The sequence below is a fragment of the Lathyrus oleraceus genome, chromosome 3 (assembly GCF_024323335.1).
Source record: "Lathyrus oleraceus cultivar Zhongwan6 chromosome 3, CAAS_Psat_ZW6_1.0, whole genome shotgun sequence".
Classification (NCBI taxonomy): domain Eukaryota; kingdom Viridiplantae; phylum Streptophyta; class Magnoliopsida; order Fabales; family Fabaceae; genus Lathyrus; species Lathyrus oleraceus.
Genome location: NC_066581.1, coordinates 298,361,444 through 298,380,901, shown reverse-complemented (window position 1 = coordinate 298,380,901; position 19,458 = coordinate 298,361,444). Strand labels below are relative to the sequence as shown.

Sequence of the window (19,458 nt, the reverse complement as noted above, 5' to 3'; positions counted from 1 at the left end):
ACCAAAGCATCCACTTTTGCGTTAACGTGATCAAGGTTACTTATCTCGTACATGCCAGTTTTCGTTTGAGGTTTTTCCACCGTTGTTCGTTCGGTTCCCCACTGATAGTGGTTTTGGGCCATGCTCTCGATAAGCTGGTAAGCATCAGCATAAGGTTTGTTCATTAATGCACCACCTGCAGCGGCGTCTATTGTTAACCTTATGTTGTATAAGAGACCATTATAAAATGTGTGAATTACTAACCAGTCTTCCAAACCATGGTGTGGGCAAAGTCTCATCATGTCTTTGTATCTTTCCCATGCTTCGAAAAGAGACTCGTTGTCTTTCTGTTTAAATCCGTTTATCTAGGCTCTTAACATAGCTGTTTTGCTTGGCGGAAAGTATCGGGAAAGAAAAACTTTCTTCAACTCGTTCCATGTGGTGACTGAGTTGGAAGGGAGAGATTGAAGCCATCTTCTAGCGCTATCTCTTAATGAGAAAGGAAAAAGACGAAGTCGAATTGCCTCTGAAGTGACACCATTAGCTTTAACAGTATCAGCGTATTGGACAAATACGGATAAATGAAGGTTTGGATCCTCGGTAGGATTTCCAGAGAATTGGTTCTGTTGCACCGCCTGCAACAGCGAAGGTTTAAGTTCGAAGTTGTTTGCTTCGATTGCGGGCGGAGCAATACTTGAATGCGGCTCATCTTGCGATGGAGCGGCGTAATCTCTAAGAGCACGAGCTGGTTCTGCCATCTCGGTTATCGAAGGAAAAAGGTTTTTGAAATCAGGAAGTTCTATAGGAGGGAGATTGTTTGCAGCACGATATTCCCGAATTCGTCGTAAGACTCGGAGATATAGTTCGATATCGTTGATTCGTAAATAGAGCGGTTCGCCTTGTGAGCGAGTGCGTGGCATACAAATCAACGAAAGAAAGAATAGAAGAAAAAGAAACCTTAGTCTCTACAGCGTAACGGAAGAGTTACGATATCGGTTAAATAAAAGTCCCCGGCAACGGCGCCAAAAACTTGATCGCGACTTTATGAGTCGAATTTGGGGTACAAACTGCAAGTGCACAGTTCTATCGCGTAGTTTTAAAAGATATCGATCCCACAGGGACTTATGAATCGATATACCGTTATCTAAGGTTACTTCGTAAAGCTAAGGTGAATAATGGTTGATTGTTTGGGGGCGAAGCTAAAAACTAAACTAAGATCTATATTAAATATTAATAAAGCGGATATCGGTATGTAGTTCGTCGTAATTAGGGAATCAATTCTTTGTCGGTTTCTTGGTTTTAAAATAAATCATTTCAGTTAACTTTATTGATTAAAGGTTTTATCTCAAACTCTCGCTCTGTTGAATAAACCATGATTTTACGTTAATGTAGCTGTCACTTATAATTAAGTCAAAAACCATTTTTTTGAAAGCAATAAAGTTGCAGAAACTCTTTTTAAGAAAACACTGAACGTTTTAAACACCCTTATCTCAAACTCTCGCTCTGTTGACTTAGGTTATACAATTAAACCCGAATGCTTAACTCTCGTCCTCACATTCAATCTTTAAAAATACTTTTTGGAAAAGGTCAGAATTTAATTAACTCTAAAACTTGCTCTCGCCCTGATCTAGAATTAATGCCTAATTTACACTGTCCAGTTAAAACCTCAAACTCTCGCTCTATTGATTTTAACTTCTTTATGTCTTTTACTTTTGTAAAAAATTCTTGTTATTAAACCTGTAAATTGAGACCGTAAAAAGATTGATTTTAATTTTAAATTTAATTAGACCGACTTAGTCTTGATCCCTTATTCCGCTTACTTTACATACCGATATCTAGGCGAATTAGCCAGACATGCTAAACAAACAAAAATATATATCATGCATAAACAGACTCATCCCAGGCAGATAATATAAATAAGTAATAAAACAAAGCATTAAGTAATAATTAAAGAACCTGAATGCGTTAAACAATAGTCTTGAACACTCCACCACAAGCCGGTAGGATTTGTTCTTGGATTCTTCAATTAAACAACAAATTAAAACGAAGGAAATAAAAACTAGATTCTAACGTAAGGTTAGATCCGGTAAAAGTTGCATAATAGTTTCCGGTGTAGAAACTATTGTGCGAAAAGAATTAATTAAATGCTAAAAAGGAAAGTCTAAATTGCAAGGGAAATAGTGTAGAACTTGTAAAAAAATAAATAAAGAAACAATACTGAAATTGCTGGAAAAGAAAATAAGCAAAAGCGAAAAAGCGGCAAAGGAAAAAAATTGGAAAAGCTTCGGAACCACTTTAGGTTTTCCAAAGTGGCTATTTATATTGGTGTCATTAAGTAACTGTCTGCTGCCAAAAGGTCTTCAACGTAGCTAATTGCATGGCGTGGATATAGGGCCCAACACTCCTCAACGTCTCTTCAAGTCTCTGAGGCGTTACTTGCGCCCAAAAAGTAGGGGAATGGTGTGACGTTCGTCACACCATGTGTGACGTTCGTCACAAGGCTGTTTTGCGTGACGCTCGTCACGCCCTCTGTGACGTCCGTCACAGGCACAGCATTTGTGTCTTGCGCTTTGGGCTGGGCTTTGGCATTTGGTTCTTTTTCTCTCCTTTTTGCACCTCCTTTTCTTCCATTTTTACTAGTGCTTCAAAATAAACCACCTGAGACAAATAGGAAGAAAATACCGCGTAATATCTTATAAAATGAAGTGAACTGAAATAAATAATAATAAAATTTAATTGAATTAAGTCCAAAAGTATGATATAATTTCGTGTTATCAACCAGCACATTGGACATTGCATCAGATTTGCAATTCATGGAGATATGTAAAGCCATGTTGTGGTCTCTTCCCTCCTCAGGGAGATCAGCGTCACAAAAGCTCAAAGTGTTGCAAGCGGCAATGTTTGCAACAATACTATCAAATTGCTCGATGGTGACGTCGTGATCAACATATGCCAGATCCAAGACTTTCTGCAGAGCCTCCCTATGGGGTTCTGAATTCAACAGCAGAGAAAGGATGGAAATCTTAGACGGCGTTTGTAGAAGCTGGTCTACAACGTTGTACTCACTCTTTCTGATGAGCCTCAGCATCTCATCAGATTCTTCATCTACAATGCCACTCGGGCCAACTGAAGAAACGGGAGTTTTTTGTACAGAGGAGGATGGTTTGGCAACATCACGTGCTTGATTCTGAACATTCACAGCGGTCCCAACCGGACGCTCAACCGTATCAGAAGCAACAGCCTTAGGAGGCGCAGAAAACACACGACCACTTCGGGTCAATCCACTTACATCAGCGACGTTGGTCACAGAAGTTGAAGGCAAAGGCACTTCTACCCCATCTTGCACAGCGACAGGATTATATCTGAAGGGTACGGCTCTGTCAGATGAATAGGGCACAGGGCCGGCAGGTTTAATGACCAAAGAAGGGGAAACCTTCGGCTTGCTGCTATCATAGCGGATAACAACATGCTCAGGCAACTTGAATACCGGTGAAATCACATTCACTTCAGGCTCGTCTTTATCAACATTGCGATTCTGCAGAATCTCAATGGTACCCTCATCCAACAACTTTTGGAGTTCTCTTCGTACTTGATCGCAACCCAAGCGATTAACCGAGCAGACGCGGCACTTGTCGTGGTTATGCTCTAAGTAGCTGTACTGACACACCAAACGGTGTAATTCAACCAACGACTGCCTGATGTGGCTCACATATCTGACCTTGTACTTCCCAAGGTATTCCTGAACCATATTAACTGACTTCCCATGCGCAGGCAATGGGTTCTTGGTGACATTCGGGCCTGAATCTTCAAAGCTCAGAATCCCACATCTCATAAGGTCTTGAACCTTAGTCTTGAGTGGGTAGCAATTCTCTATATTATGGCCCGGAGCACCGGAATGGTAAACACAATGTTGATCTGGTTTGTACCACCATTGTGGATTTGCAGGAATGGCAGGAGGATCCATGGGAGAAACCAATTTCCTTTCCAACAAGGAAGGATAAAGCTCTGCATATGTCATAGGAATTGGATCGAAGCTGGTCTTCTTCCTATCATAATTCACGTTAGCTTGATTGGTTGTACTTCCACGAGGCTGGTAAGCCTGTTGCTGTGGACGGTGTTGTTGCTGATACTGAGGCTGTTGATATTGTTGCTGATGCTGATATTGCTGATGTTGCTGAGCATTGTCTTTAAAGACAGGTGCTATATGAGCCACCTGGTGCTGATGACCGGCACAACGTGCAGGCTTCCTCTGAGTAGAGGGTCTTCTGTGCTTGGGATGGGATTGCACAGCATGTGCTTCCCCATCCTTCCTCTTAAACGCTCCATATCGTTTAGAGGAAGAGCTCTCATCTTTCGCCAACCATCCTTCACGGACACCTTCTTCGAGACGCATCCCCATGTTCACCATCTCGGTGAAATCAGAGGGAGCGCTTGCTACCATCCGCTCATAATAGAATGAGCCAAGAGTCTTCAAAAAGATCTTGGTCATTTCCTTCTCCTCAAGCGGTGGAGTGATCTGAGCTGCCAGCTCTCGCCATCTCTGGGCGTACTCCTTGAACGTTTCCTTGTCCTTCTGCGACATGGACCTGAGTTGATCTCGGTCAGGCGCCATATCAACGTTATATTTGTACTGCTTGACGAAGGCTTCGCCAAGGTCATTGAAGGATCTGATGTTGGCACTGTCCAAGCTCATGTACCATCTGAGCGCAGCACCAGACAGACTGTCTTGGAAATAATGAATCAGAAGCTGATCATTATCAGTCTGGGTCGACATCTTCCTGGCGTACATGACCAGGTGAGCGAGTGGACAGGTGTTCCCTTTATACTTTTCAAAGTCAGGTACTTTGAATTTAATTGGTATCTTCACACCGGGAACAAGGCACAACTCGGCAGCAGACTTGCCGAATAAATCTTTGCCTCGAAGAGTCTTCAATTCCTTTCTCAGCTCAAGGAACTGGTCGTTCATGGCGTCCATCTTTTCATAAACGTCCGGGCCCTCAGACGGCTCGGAGTGATAGATGGTGTCGTCTACCCTTGGCATGGTATGCACGACAGGAGGAGCGGGAACAGGGACCGGGCTAGATGCCGGCATGTGAGCAAAAGTTGGTGCAGGCTGATCAGGCATAAAACCTGGAGGTATCCCCCACGGGAACCCGGCTGGCATAGCATTGGGCACAGGAGCACTGGCTGGCACAGTCGAAGTAGAGACCTCTGAAATGACCGTCCTCTGGACAGGAGTTGCAGGAGGTAGAGAAGGTTGATTTTGAGCAGCGAGGAGTTGCTCCATCAAAGCGCCAAGTCTGGCGACCTCTTCTTTCAATTCTCTGTTCTCTTGTTCTAGCTGCTCCATGACTCTTGCAGAATTGACTCGAGTATAATACCGGTGAGTCAGCTTGTCTTCAAAATAAATGAAGAACAGGGTTAGGACAAGAAGACCAGAAACAAAGGGTACCTGCTTATGCAAAAATGATGCATGAAATGCTTGTGTAGATGCTTTGTTTATTTTCAAGGAACCCTTAGGGTATTATTTGCAATATTTTGAATAGTTAAAGCATTTTAATTTCTCATGGAAAATATTTCATTCAATATATCAAGACAAAGAAGTACAACATTTTTTTTTATCATTACAAAGAGAAAAGGGAAATAAACATCCTATGGATCCCTAGAAGCTCGGGATGCTGGAAGACGAGAAGTACACAACTTCTTGATCTCTCTCTCATAGGCCGCTTCCATGTCTGCTTTCTCCTTTGCAAGTCGATCATACCTCCTCTTCCAGAATTTGGAAGACTGAGGAAGCAGAGAGGTCCAAGTGTCGTTCGGGTCGTCGATCACTCGATGCTCGAGGAACTCAATCATAGCGTCCTTCTCCTTAAGATGCTAAAGCAATTCTTCTCTTTCACGGATCCAAACACGTGAAAGGTCTTCTTCTCTCAACTCCTCTACACGTTGGGTAGGGAGGGTTGAAGGCCCAGCCACATCCAACGGTGTAGGTCTCGGGTGATCATATGGCATCAAGTACGCGGCAGCTCTTTGTCTGACCCAAGAGGTGTATGGCTCCAAAGCAATGCAGTTCTTTGGACCCAACTCGTTCCTACTCTTCTTGTGAATACTGCGCCAAGCACGGACAAATCTGGCTTTCAGGCCTTGGGGATCTTTACCCTCCTGAAAGAACACACCTTCTAACAGAATGTTATGAGGTTTATCCTTTAGGGGGAACCCAAGCTGACGTCGTGCGAGAATAGGATTGTAGCTGATCCCACCACATGTGCCAAGAAGAGGCACATTAGGGAATTCACCACAATAGTCAATGATCTGGACGGTATCATACACACGATCATACCAAGTGATATCATCATTGGTGAGAGACATAAGTCTCTGAGACCACTGTAGACATCCCTTGTTCTCCTTGAAAGCAACTGTCTGCGGCAAGTGCGAAATAAACCACTTGTACAGCAGGGGTAGACAGCAGACAATAACTCCTCCATCCTTTGCATTCCTCAGATGCAAAGAGACATAGGCATCGCCCAACAAAGTCGGAACGGGATTAAGAACTGAGAAGATCCTAATGGCGTTCATGTCCACGAACTTGTCGAAGTTGGGAAACAACACCAATCCATAGATGAGCAGCACAAACAAAGCCTCAAAGGCATCCTCACCCATGGTCTTCCCATAAAAGGTAGCTTGGGCAATGAGGAACTCGGAAGGAAAACCCTGAATTCCGCCTTTGGTAGTCAGATTAGCCCTAATCAAATCTTCATCTATGTGTAACAAGCTGGCAATCTCTCGAGCAGTCGGAATACTCTCTAGGCCACTGAACGGCACTTGATCCAGAATCGGAATCCCAATGAGATGAGAATACTCCTCCAAGGTTGGCAACAGCTGGAAGTCCGGAAATGAGAAGCAATGATACAACGGATCATAAAACTGAGCCAGAGTACTCATCAGCCCTTCATCAACCTGAGTAGTCAGCAGAGGTAGAAGCTTCCCATAGCGAGCTTTGAAACCCAAGGGATCTAATACATAAGATGTCAGATTCCTTAACTCTTTTACATCGGGCTGTTTAAAGCTGTACTTCTTCGTATGCCTTTTTGGTCTTTCCATGTCTGAAAATTTTGCAAATAAACCCTTTTAGGTTCCTTGAAAATTTTCTCTTTCTGATGACATGAAGTGCAGATGAATGCATGAATGCATGAATGCAACAATCACACTCAAGGATCAAACAAGTCACACCAAACAAAGGTCATGGGAAAGCTCATTGTATCCCTAATATCAATCATCCATTTTGGTGGATTTAGGTTTTCACCTTATCGACACCCAAGTTCCATTGATATTAACGGTACATGAACCGGCTCGAACATCCTTAATATCAACCATCCGTTTTGGGGGATTTAGGTTTTACACCTGATCAACGCCCAGGTTCCATTGATATTAAGGTTGTCTGAACGACTCAACCACGAATCACGGGTTTGTTGAGAGTCACGAGCATGGAGTCTCGGTTAAGAACCACTTAAAGGGAGTGTACTAGGGTTTAAACCTGCCAGACATGTTCTACCAGAGGTTCCCATAATCATCGTTCCATCTTTCGAATATTATCGGAGGAACGAATACTCGTATTCCAAAAATATTCTCAAGAGAAACTCTTATGAGTGTAGTATCGCGTAACAATCGCATCAGAACTTACATCTGAACGACCTCCGCACTACTTCCTAAAAAATAGGCCAAGATGGGTTTGGTAAACTACGGTCCTTGGCTTCTGCGGCACATGATTGAAAGAATAATGCCTAACCACAAATAACTTGTGTGACATTATTAATCCAACATGACCTCCACCAAGTGAATGGACTCGCAAGTCAACTGGCTAAGGAATACTCCACACCAGTCAACAAGACTATGCCATTCTCCTATCCTAGAGTGCACTCGAGTTCGGGTATAGAACTCATCTCACAGATCACCAAAGCAAACAGCAATTGTATATCAAGCAATTCAAACATTACAATCAATACAGTTATCCCAAATCGTACAAAAATATGTCAAATAACAAATAATAATATATCACACAACAAGGGTGAAAAGTAGGCAATACAACCAAGGATCGATGCATCCCCAGCAGAGTCGCCACTTTTCTGTAGCGGTGTATTCGTCGCTATATGATTTATTGATTAAATCAAAAGCAAAGCATACAATGAATTCGAGTCGCCACCGCACTTTTATTTATCCAAAGGACTGGCTAAAAAGCGAACAAAAGCCTAAGAAGTTTTACGCGTAGAAAACTAATCAAAAGATCAAAGAGTCTGGGTAAGGGGTAAATTACGCAATGGGAAGGTGTTAGGCACCCATCACGTCCTAGGTACTCCTAGGGAGCCCTTTTCACACTTGTTGTATAAAATTGTTATTTGTTATGAAATATTTATTGTGCAAACATGATTGGGATGATGAGAAAAGAATATACAATTTAATTATTTTTGTGTTCGAACGGATGAACCCGTTGCCTACGTACCTTCCAACAAAGGTAAGGATCAAAACGTCGTAGTTCGGCTAAAAGATTTCCAAAAGTTAGTGGATTCAATTTTAAACACAAGCCCTAAGGTCTTACGTTATCCACGGGAGAAAACTTAACCTTATACAAACAACGAGTCCACCATGTGAGAAAAGCTTCAACTTGCTAGTGAGGGGTTAACCCTATAATAAGCAAGGAAGACTTACAATTCAATCAACTAAGGACAAATAGGTGAGGTTAACATCAACCAACTAGGATAAATCAAACCTATGGCTAATGTATGAAAACTTAACAAGAATGGACAAAGCCACAAAACAATTGAATGGGTGAAGTTAATTGATTATGATTATTCACAAAAGGAGGGTCAAAGTATGATTAAGATTGATTCAAAAGAAGTATTATGAAATGGAGTTTGAAAAAGTCAAGGACTTGGGGTCCAGGTTTTTAATTTAAAAGCATGAAGATGTTTGCACAATATTTATCTCAAGTTTTGAAAGCAATGTGTGAAAAGGTTTAGGACAAAATGGATGAATGGATGAAGATGGAGTGTAAAACTTCTTAGAAGGTTCACCTCTTGAAATCATATAGAAGATGACTCAAGTGTGTCCTTTGGAATAGGCAATGAGCAATAACAAACAAGCAAAGCAAAAGAGGAAAGTCAATTAAAGCGGATACCGGATGCCAATTACTGGACTTATACCAATCTCCTAAAATAAAACTGGATATCAGAGGCCACTCTATGGACTTATACCAATCTCCTCAACAAAGAAATAAAAAGTGGATACCGGATGCCAATCTATCTGGGCTTATACCAATCTCCAACAACAAAGCAAACACTTGGATGTCAGATGCCAATCTATCTGGGCTTACTCTAACCTCCAACATATGATCATAGGAAAACAAGTGCCAAATTACATGGACTTACAATTGCATCCTCACATAAATCAAACCAATGCATCAAGCAAAGAGAAGATGAGTGGCCAATGAAATGGTCTTATACTCACTTCCATATCATAGGAACAATGGCCAATGAATGGTCTTACAATTGTCCTCAATGGGCAAACAACAAGGATATGTCACAAAGACAAATGAAATGATCATGCACTAATGAGCAATTAATGATGATAAATGCACAAAGCATGCAAGCAGACATATGCATATGAAATAAGCAATCAATCAAATGAAGTCATTCAGCACACACTATAACCAAGCAATAAGGCTCATACAAAAGGGTTAGGCATTAAAGCCAACTGGAATAGGGTTAATGGTGCTCTTAACCTTGACATTGAGAGCCAAGGTGAAGCAGATGAAAGGATATGAGGGGTGTGCCTCATGCTCTTATCCCTGGTCAGGGAGAGCTTTGAATATCAGAAGGTGCGGGAGTTCAGAAAGTAGGAACTCTCTCCACAAGTTATTGACTCGATAGATCTTGGGTTTTTACTCACTATGCATCAACACATGTGGTGTGAGCAAGGTGAGTGACTCACAGAGTAGTAGGAGATAGGTTACATATCTCTTTTGTCTACCAATTGCCTTATTTAAAGGACTTTTCCTGCTTGGGACAAAAGTAAACAAGCACAAACATCGCCTCTTAAGGAGGACTTCAGACAGTTGCCTGGCCAAGCAACAGGCCAGGTCTTCCAGACTACATGGAGTAAGGAAATTATACCTCAATGCAAATTGCTTATCAAGCAAAGCAAAGCAAAGTTCACAAGGAACTAATAGCAACTAAAGTACCTGAAATCAGTCAAGCACAATTAGTATACCAGACACAAAGTTAAAACAAAACAGCATAAGCCAACAGACAATACAGTCAAGCATATGTGCAAAGCAACAAGCTCATAACAAGTGAGCTAGGCAACCTACAAAACAAACAAGTTAGTTCATAATAAACAATCAAACTTATTCAACTTGTATTGATCTCTTTAAAGCATTTGTTGCTTAACCTGAAAAACCAAGCTTAAACATGAGTGACAAGACCACTAGGACAAGCCTAGGGTCAAAAGGAGATAAAAAATCCAAAACAGCAAGTGAAAGATATCCAAAATCAAGTTCAAACATCAAGAAACAAACCCAAGTGGTTTCACATTCATATCATTCATCATTATCGTTTCACAAACAAATTAGGTCAAGGCATGTCATATAGAACCTCAAAGAAGTCAACAGAATGATTCAAGTCAAATCCAATCACAAACATTTCAATAAATCCTCAAATAAATCATGATCAAACATCATCCATAACATGATAATCATACCAAATTTCAGCTCATTTGGGTCAAAGGAAGTAGGTCAATGAAAATCAGAAAGTCAAAGCAAGTTCAAGCATACTCATACAAAGCATCAAAACATGCACCAACTTCAATTAATCATAAAATAGTGACAACACATGATAAATGAATGGGACTAAAACCATGACAAACTTTAAGATGTCTACAATTCACATGTCAAATTTCATGTCCATCCAATTAAGCATTAGAATTTCACAAATCAAATAAAAACATGTGTCACAAAAAGTCAACAAATGACCAAACAGGGGAGAAAATTCCAATCAAATAGGAAATGCCATCAATAATTCCAGAAAAATTCACATGTATTCTCAACATCCATAAGTATGTTCATGCAAAAATCCAGACCATTTTGAGTTCAATAAACATGGTAATTAAAATCATGAAGTTGGGCATGAATGGTGTGACACAAATTGTCACACCCCTATTCAAAAAATCATATCTCCACAACCAGCAAGGATAAAATCACAAACTCTACACCAAAATCACCATGAACATGTCTAGTTTAAGCACAAAACATTTCAGGGGCATTGGATAAAGTATCATCATTTCACAAGCAATTTGGCAACGCATACACAAAATGGACAACATGAACAAACCCTAGCACATTTTAAAATCCACACATGCAAAAAATCTGGAAAAATCATCATAAAAAACTAGAGGTCATGAGGAGCATTTCACAAAAAATCCCATCAAATTTGGATTAAAAATGAGTGACTTATGAATTTTTGAAGTCAGCCATACAAAATGAAATAAAAATTAAAAAAAAATGATTTAATGGAATTATAACACGGCAGTGGCAAACTTGTAATATAGCGTCCATTAAATGGAACGCTGCGTTCCAATTAGAATGTGTGGCACGCTGCCATTCGCTACATGGCAATGCAACAGTGATAACATGCAAAACACGGGTTCCAGCAAGCAAAACAAATTCTGGGTTTTCAAATTAGGGTTCGTGTTTACTGTTCATCATCATCATCAATCGTGATGAACTTTTTTCTCAGAATTGGAAAATGAGCATACCATTCGAATCAGCTAAACATGTACATCACAAATCCAACCTTGATTTTCATTATTTCAAGCTAACCAAGAAGAACTAAGCACAAACATATTTGAATGTTAAACTTTAAATCCATGTTTCTCCCTCAATACACAACCATTTTTCACGATTCAAAGTTCAAAATAATCAGCATGGCAAGATCTTTCTAAAGCATAGCATGATTTTGAGAATGGTGTGATTCGAGATTTTACCTAGCTTGAAGCACAGTGATGAAATAGAGGTTGTTTGACTGTGTATGCACGAAACAGATGCTTCTTAATGCTCCAGATGATGAATGAATGAGTTTTGAAAGTTCAGTTGTCTTGATTCTAGCTCCAAATTCGAGCTGCCATGGAAATGCTTCAATAGAACAGTAATGGATTCTTGCTGTACAGCTAAGAAATAACACTTGCTAAAGCTTCCAAAAGGATGGCATATGATGAAACAATCAACTCAAGCTCGAGCTCTTTGAAGATTTTCAGCAAAAAGTTCAAATGAAGAAATGAGTGTTTTGAGAGCAAATGAATTTTTGATTTGTTTTGCAAAGTGTGGCTAGGGCTTTTGCAGTCAGAAATGTCAAATATATACCCTGTTTAATGTTGCATAAGCTTGGTTAGTGGAAATGATAATCACAATTTGGTTAATGGAGTGTTTTGGCCAATTAATGAAATTCCACTTAAGTTGCATGTTCATGGATCTACAGTGCGAAAATTGGGCCTAAGCACATCCAAAACATGATTTCTGAACATTTTCAATTGGTAAAATATGTTGGAAATGGTTAATTTGCAAAGTCACTTTTTCACCTCCTCTTTTTAAATTCAAGCCACTTGAAAAAGGCCATTTTGATTGGTTGATTTTTGGTGAATTGTGATGAAGGATTTGGATAGAGCACATCAAATATGACTTGTAGCAAAAAACCTCACTCAATTTGGCCAAATGGTTTGGAAGATATGCCACTTTGAAGTTCAAAAATTTTTGAGAATGATTTGATCATAACTTGCCAACCACACATGAGAAATGAGTGTTCTTGGACTTTTTGGAAATGGGAGAATAAGATCTTCAACTTTCATGTTGGAAAAAAATTCATTTGAAGCTTGTATGATGATGTAATTTTGAGGAGAAGAACTTTCCATTTTTGGCAAATTCCAATTACAGGTCAACTTTCTATTTTGGGAAATTTCTTGTCTGACTTCAAATTCTTCACTGTGGATGTTTGACATGTTATATGAGGCTTATATGGACATGAATGAGACCTCTCAAACCAATTCCCACCATCAAATCACTGATTAAATGCACAGTTGACCACAGTTGACTTCTGTTGACTTTGCTAGGGTTTTGGCTGACTGAACCATGTTCTGATGAATTCCAAGCCCCTACCACTTGATATCTTGATTCAAAATGATGTCATAACTCATATGAACTCTTGATGAATGATCATGGTGTCCAAATTCTTCAAGAATGGCCACCATCTATTGCTCAATGACTGGTTTGACTGATTTAACCTAGTTAGCTTCATCTGCAAGTAACATGGTTAGATGACAATATTTTTGTACCTTTGGTTAATAGATAGATGGAAAGCAATGATATACAAATGCAATACATGCTTGGTGATCAAGAACCACACTCACAAGATAACCCACTCACTAGGAGGGAAGCAAAGGTGTTCAAAGATCCTTGAGGCAATGATATGGTATGATATGATGCCATGAGGGATCTTAGGGACAAAATTGGGGTCTTACACCAGCGGATTTGTTTTCACGTTTCCCTAGGAAGTCTATCCTTGATATGTTCATCCTAACCGATGATAGATATTTCTTCCCCTGCTTGGAGTCTATCCTTGATATGTTCATCCTAACCGATGACGGATATTCTCGTTTTAGTATTCTACCCAGTAAAAAGGTAGTTGTAATCCCTATTTCTTTTCCCCAGAGGGTTAATCCTTGATATGTTCATCCTAACTGATGACAGGTTTTCTCCTTTTTGCGATCTTCTGCCCAGTAACCAATAGTTGTAAACCCTCCTTCCCCTGGTGGAGTCTATCCTTGATATGTTCACTTTAACTGGTGATGGGTATTCTTTTTTTGGTTTTCTTTCCAGTAACTGATAGATATAATTCTTATTTCTCCCCTAAGAATCTATCCTTGATATGTTCATCCTAACCGGTGATGGATATTCTCTTTTTGGTTTTCTATCCAGTAACTGATAGATGTAATTCCTACTTTTTCCGGCAGTCTATCCTTGATATGTTCATCTTAACCGATGACAGATATTCTTCCCTTCGAGTCTATCCTTGATATGTTCACTTTAACCGGTGATGGATTTTCTCTCTCTTTGGTCTTCTGCCCAGTAACTGGTAGTTGTAAACCATATTTGGCATTTTCCCCAGCAATTTATTCTTACCCAGCAATGTGTAATGAATACACCTCCTGGTTCATCCTTGATATGTTTACCCTAACTGGTAACGGATGTCCCCTCTGACAAATTTTGTTATCTCCTTACCCATTAACTGGTAGTGGATAATATACTTTTGTTACTCATGTGTTGATGATCATTTCTTCCCCAATTGAGTTTGGGTGCGTATTTCCTCAATGGAATCGCCGCCCCCTGTTTGGTTCATGCATTTCAGCTTTGTTCTGATTTACCTATTTCCCCTGCAAATTGTTCCTTTTATCCCCGGTTGAGTCTTTCTGTCATACGGTGAACTGACTTTGTGTATTTTTGCTTTGGAAAGCAAATGTCGCGGATAGCAAGAGTCGCCACCAACTTTTCTTTTATCCAATAAGGAAAGGTAGAAAAGAACAGGAAAGACCTTAATTAGATTTTGGGTTTGGGAGGTACATTATACAAAGGGAAGGTGTTAGCACCCTTTGTATCCATGGTTATCCATGGGCTCTTAATTGCTGGATCACTTATATTTTTCTTGTCTGAAAAAGTGTTTGTGAACTGCTTAGAAAATGTTTTGAAAAGAGAGTTTAGCTTTGTAATGATTCTTGTATGAATGTATACAAAGTATTTATCTCGTTTAATTTTGAAAGTTGTTTAGAAAAATATAACTTGGCAATGATTCTAGCACGAATGTATGCCAAGTGGTGATTTTCTAATAGATGTTTTGCAAAGTATGAAGCGTGAAAACTATTTTTAAATTGTGAGTCAGCATTTAAGAGTTATACCTACCCAAGGTCTTTATGGGCATTTCCTATCCTTATGAGGGTAAAACTGTCCTTTCTATTGAGAAGTAAGTAGTTTTATCCTTTGGATGTAAAAGGGACATCGTAGGGTCATCGATTGGTCATTGAAGGCAACATTTGTAAGGATACCTTAGCATTCAAAGGGACGATCATCATTTAACCGTAGGCTACAACGACGGGTCATCGAGGGATAAAAATCATATATTCACAGGCAACATCCGAGGGACTGTGATTTATCTTATAGGGACATGATGATTTAATCGAAGGGTCTTTGCTAAGTGTATCCCCACATTCGCGGGACATGACCGTAATACCGTAATACCGTAAGGCAACAAAGAGAGATCCAAGATCACATATTCAAAGGCAATATTTTATAATCAATTAGGTAATTAGGATGAATCTCCACATTATAATTAATTAGGTAATTAGGATGAATCTCCACAGGGGTATCCCACAAATAAAGTGGAATACCTAGCATGCTACCTTTTCCAGGAGTATGTGAGCCCTTACAATATTCAGCAAACAGGTCAGAATACCAAATCAGGGTGCAATCGAGAGTTGCACCAAACCAAAAGGAATCACAACAGTAATAATGTCAGGTAAACCATGCATGCTTACAATAAAACATGTCAGATTGGCAAAAATCAGAACAGAAAAATCAGCGACTGTCACGTTCGCTGCTGCCTCACCTAGCGAAGGCTTAGCGAGCACTCGCTACATGTTCGCTTAGCGATGTACTAGCGAACGGCTGCGGGTTTTGAATTTAAGAACAGTACGATTTCAGCAAGCTCCAAACCCTATGGCATCCATTACAGAAATTTTATGGTTAAACATTCAAGATATCCATACATATTTAAATCCACATGCAAAACCTAAGATATATTTATAAATTCAATCATAATACCACATGTAAATTGGAAGCATAAAGCGATAGTGGTAGTGCAAACCTGTTGGCAATTGAATTGCAACATTGAATTAGCAGATTACTCTTAGGGTTGGTGCCGGATTGAGTTGGGCGGAGGTAACCTTTGTGCAGATGAGTTTCCTTCAGGGTTTCCTTTAGGGTTGCTCTGAATTCTCTTGGTTAGCCTCCAGGGTTTGCTCGGTTGCTTCTGTTAGGGTTTCCTTGCTAGGGTTTCTCTCCGTCTGTTTCTCTCTGTCCCGTTTGTGAATGAAGCTATGCTATTTATAATAATTTTGATGGGCTCAGAATGAAGCCCAAAATTTCTGGTATTCGCAAGCTTCGCTAGGCGAGTGGTGCAGCGAAGGGTTTCGCTAGGCGAATGATTTTGCTCGCCTAGCGAGCAAGCCATTTTAAGCCATTTTCTGGATTTTGCCACCTGTGGGCTGGGTCTTTGTTCCTTTAAGATCAATGCCTTAAAAAAATGAGTTGGAGTTCCTTGAAAAAATGTCTTGCAAGATTAACGGGCAAATTTTGGGGTATGACAGCTGCCCCTGTTCAATATTCTTAAACCGAGAGAGTTAGAATGGTATTTACGTTGTTCGGGGTCTGGAGGTGGAAGATTATTGAACATTTAGAATGCCCCAAAAATTTGCACTTGTTAATTAGTCTTGATGGAGATGGGCTTAAAGATGCCATCCAGGAGAGCTTCAGAGTGCGTCGTACATCAGACCAATTTGAAGACATGGGTGCCACACTGGGTCGTACGCTAGACCGTATAGTGAGTCATCCATTAGGCTGTCGACTTCACTGGGGATAAAGGATCAGAATGGATCATGCGCTAGATCGTATCTGAATTGCAGAATGAGCCGTCCATTAGGCTGTATCTGGAGAAATAAGAATCGGAATGGATCGTACGCTAGACCGTATCCGAGTTGCAGAATGAGCCGTACGTTAGGTTGTATCTGACGAAGTAAGAATCAGAATGGATCATACGCTAGATCGTATCTGAGTTGCAGAATGAGCCGTACGTTAGGCCGTATCTGACGAAATAAGAATCGGAATAGATCGTACGCTAGACCGTATCCGAGTTGCAGAATGAGCCGTACGTTAGGTTGTATCTGAAGAAAGTAGTCGTACGCTAGACTACACCTCGGAATATACCGTACGCTAGGTAGTATCTGAGGAATGAAGATCAGAATGGATCGTACGTTAGATCGTATCTGAGTTGCAGAATGAGCCGTACGTTAGGCTGTATCTGAAGAAAGTAGTCGTACGCTAGACTACACCTCGGAATGTACCGTACGCTAGGTAGTATCTGAGGGGATGAACATCCAAATGGGTCGTACGCTAGACCGTATTGGAGTAGTTGAAGGAATCATATGTTGGGCTGAATCAGAATAAACCGTACGTTAGGCTATATCTGATAATATTTGTGTATGTTGTATTTGCAATAAATGTCTAGGATGGGCTTAAAGATGCCATCACTAGGAGGATATCAGAATGCTTGTCAGAATGAATGTTCATATGGATTATATCTGAAAGCTGTGTCTGAATCTTGAATGTAATCGATAAAGATATCTATCTGAATGGATCTTTATTTTGACTGTATCAGGAGGATAATTGACCTGAAAAATAAAGTTAGCTTCGTGCCATGTCATGATGCATGAGATGTTTTATGTTTTTTTTGAAAATAAATGCGAACGTTGTATGCATGCATATGCAATGATGTAATGAATGAATTATGCGTCTGAAAAGTTCTTCCAGGGGAAAATAAATCCCAATATCCTGGTTGGAGATATTTGCATTGATGACCTTTTCTTAGCTGGGGATACTTGATTTCTGTCTGATGGTAGAAATATTCAACAGAAGCCTGGCTGGGGATGGAAGAGATGACCAGTCTGTCTAGTAATGCCAATTTCTTCTGGGGAATAACTGGTTTTGCTGGGGAATAGAATTAGCAACGGGATTCATTGGAAAGCATGGTTAGACCTTATCTTCGACCCTGAAGTCCTTTAGTAATTGCTATTCCTATTTTATGCATGTATTTTTGGTAAACAACAATCATATTCAAATGCATATATTAATTCAAATTAAATCAATGGACGTTTACGCAAACAAAATAGAGAAAGTAAAACAAAAGCATCTTTTTGGAAATAAAATTGTATTGATTTTGAAAGAGGGCCTATAAACAGGCAATTTGTATACAAGGAGACAGAAATCCTAGTAAGAGGAAATTGTCAAGAAAGCAAAAAACAAGCTATGAAGGAAAAGTCCTATTGACTTTAATTCTGCTACTGTCATTATGTCTTCAAGCGTCTCATCTCCTGCTGTCGGATAGAAGTGATTGGCTTGTTCAGTCCCTTTGACTTGGGTGAAGCTGACTGAGAACGGGACATAGTCGTACGCTTTAATCCCTAATTTTTTCCCGGACCGCCTTTTCAGGTTTTCAGTCCACCAGGATACCCTTTTTTGCCCAAGCCGCCTTTTCAGGTTTTCGACTTGCCGGGTGTACATTTTTATGCGTTTATCCCTAATTTTTGCCCGAACCCTTTTGGTTCGCCGGGATGCCCTTACTTTTTCCTAGATACGTTGACCTAGCGGGTCTCTTTTATGCGTAGTATTTTTTAACTATGTCCGCGTTCACAGGATGCGGGAAGTCTTCGCCATCCATTGTAGCAAGTATCATGGCTCCACCAGAGAATACCTTCTTAACTACAAATGGCCCTTCGTATGTGGGAGTCCATTTGCCTCTGGGATCACCTTGTGGTAGAATGATACGCTTTATTACCAAGTCGCCAATTTGATACACCTGTCTCTTGACCCTTTTGTTAAATGTCTGGGTCATGCGCTTCTGATATATCTGCCCATGACAAACAGCCGCAAGTCTCTTTTCATCAATCAAATTTATCTGATCGAGTCGAGTCTGAATCCATTCATCCTCGTCTAAACCTGCCTCTTTAATGATTCTTAGAGAGGGAATCTGAACTTCCACCGGTAAGACGGCTTCCATTCCGTAGACTAAAGAGAAAGGAGTTGCCCCTATCGAAGTGCGCACTGAAGTGCGATAACCATGAAGAGCAAATGGTAACATCTCATGCCAGTCTTTGTATGTTACTGTCATCTTTTGTATAATCTTCTTAATATTCTTATTAGCAGCCTCCACAGCGCCGTTCATCTTTGGCCGGTACGGAGAAGAGTTATGGTGTTTTATTTTGAACTGCGTGCAGAGTTCAGTAATCATCTTGTTGTTCAAATTAGTACCATTATCAGTGATAACTCTTTCAGGGATGCCATACCGACAAATAAGACTATTCTTGATGAACCGTGCCACCACATTCTTGGTGACAGAAGCAAATGAGGCTGCTTCTACCCACTTTGTAAAGTAATCAATAGCAACAAGAATGAAACGATGTCCATTAGAAGCAGTAGGTTTAATCTCTCCAATCATATCAATGCCCCACATTGCAAAGGGCCAAGGTGCTGTCAATACGTTCAATGGAGCAGGAGGTACATGTACTTTGTCCGCATAGATCTGGCACTTGTGGCAAGTTCTGGAGTGATGGTGG

At 40.3% G+C, this 19,458-nt stretch overlaps 1 non-coding gene across 1 annotated transcript; it reads left to right on the top strand.

Annotated features, from left to right (window-relative positions):
* Positions 1-252: 252 nt before the first annotated feature.
* Positions 253-359, top strand: LOC127133892 (small nucleolar RNA R71). The gene has a single exon (XR_007807695.1). It is a non-coding gene; the product is annotated as a small nucleolar RNA R71 (small nucleolar RNA).
* Positions 360-19,458: the final 19,099 nt, after the last annotated feature.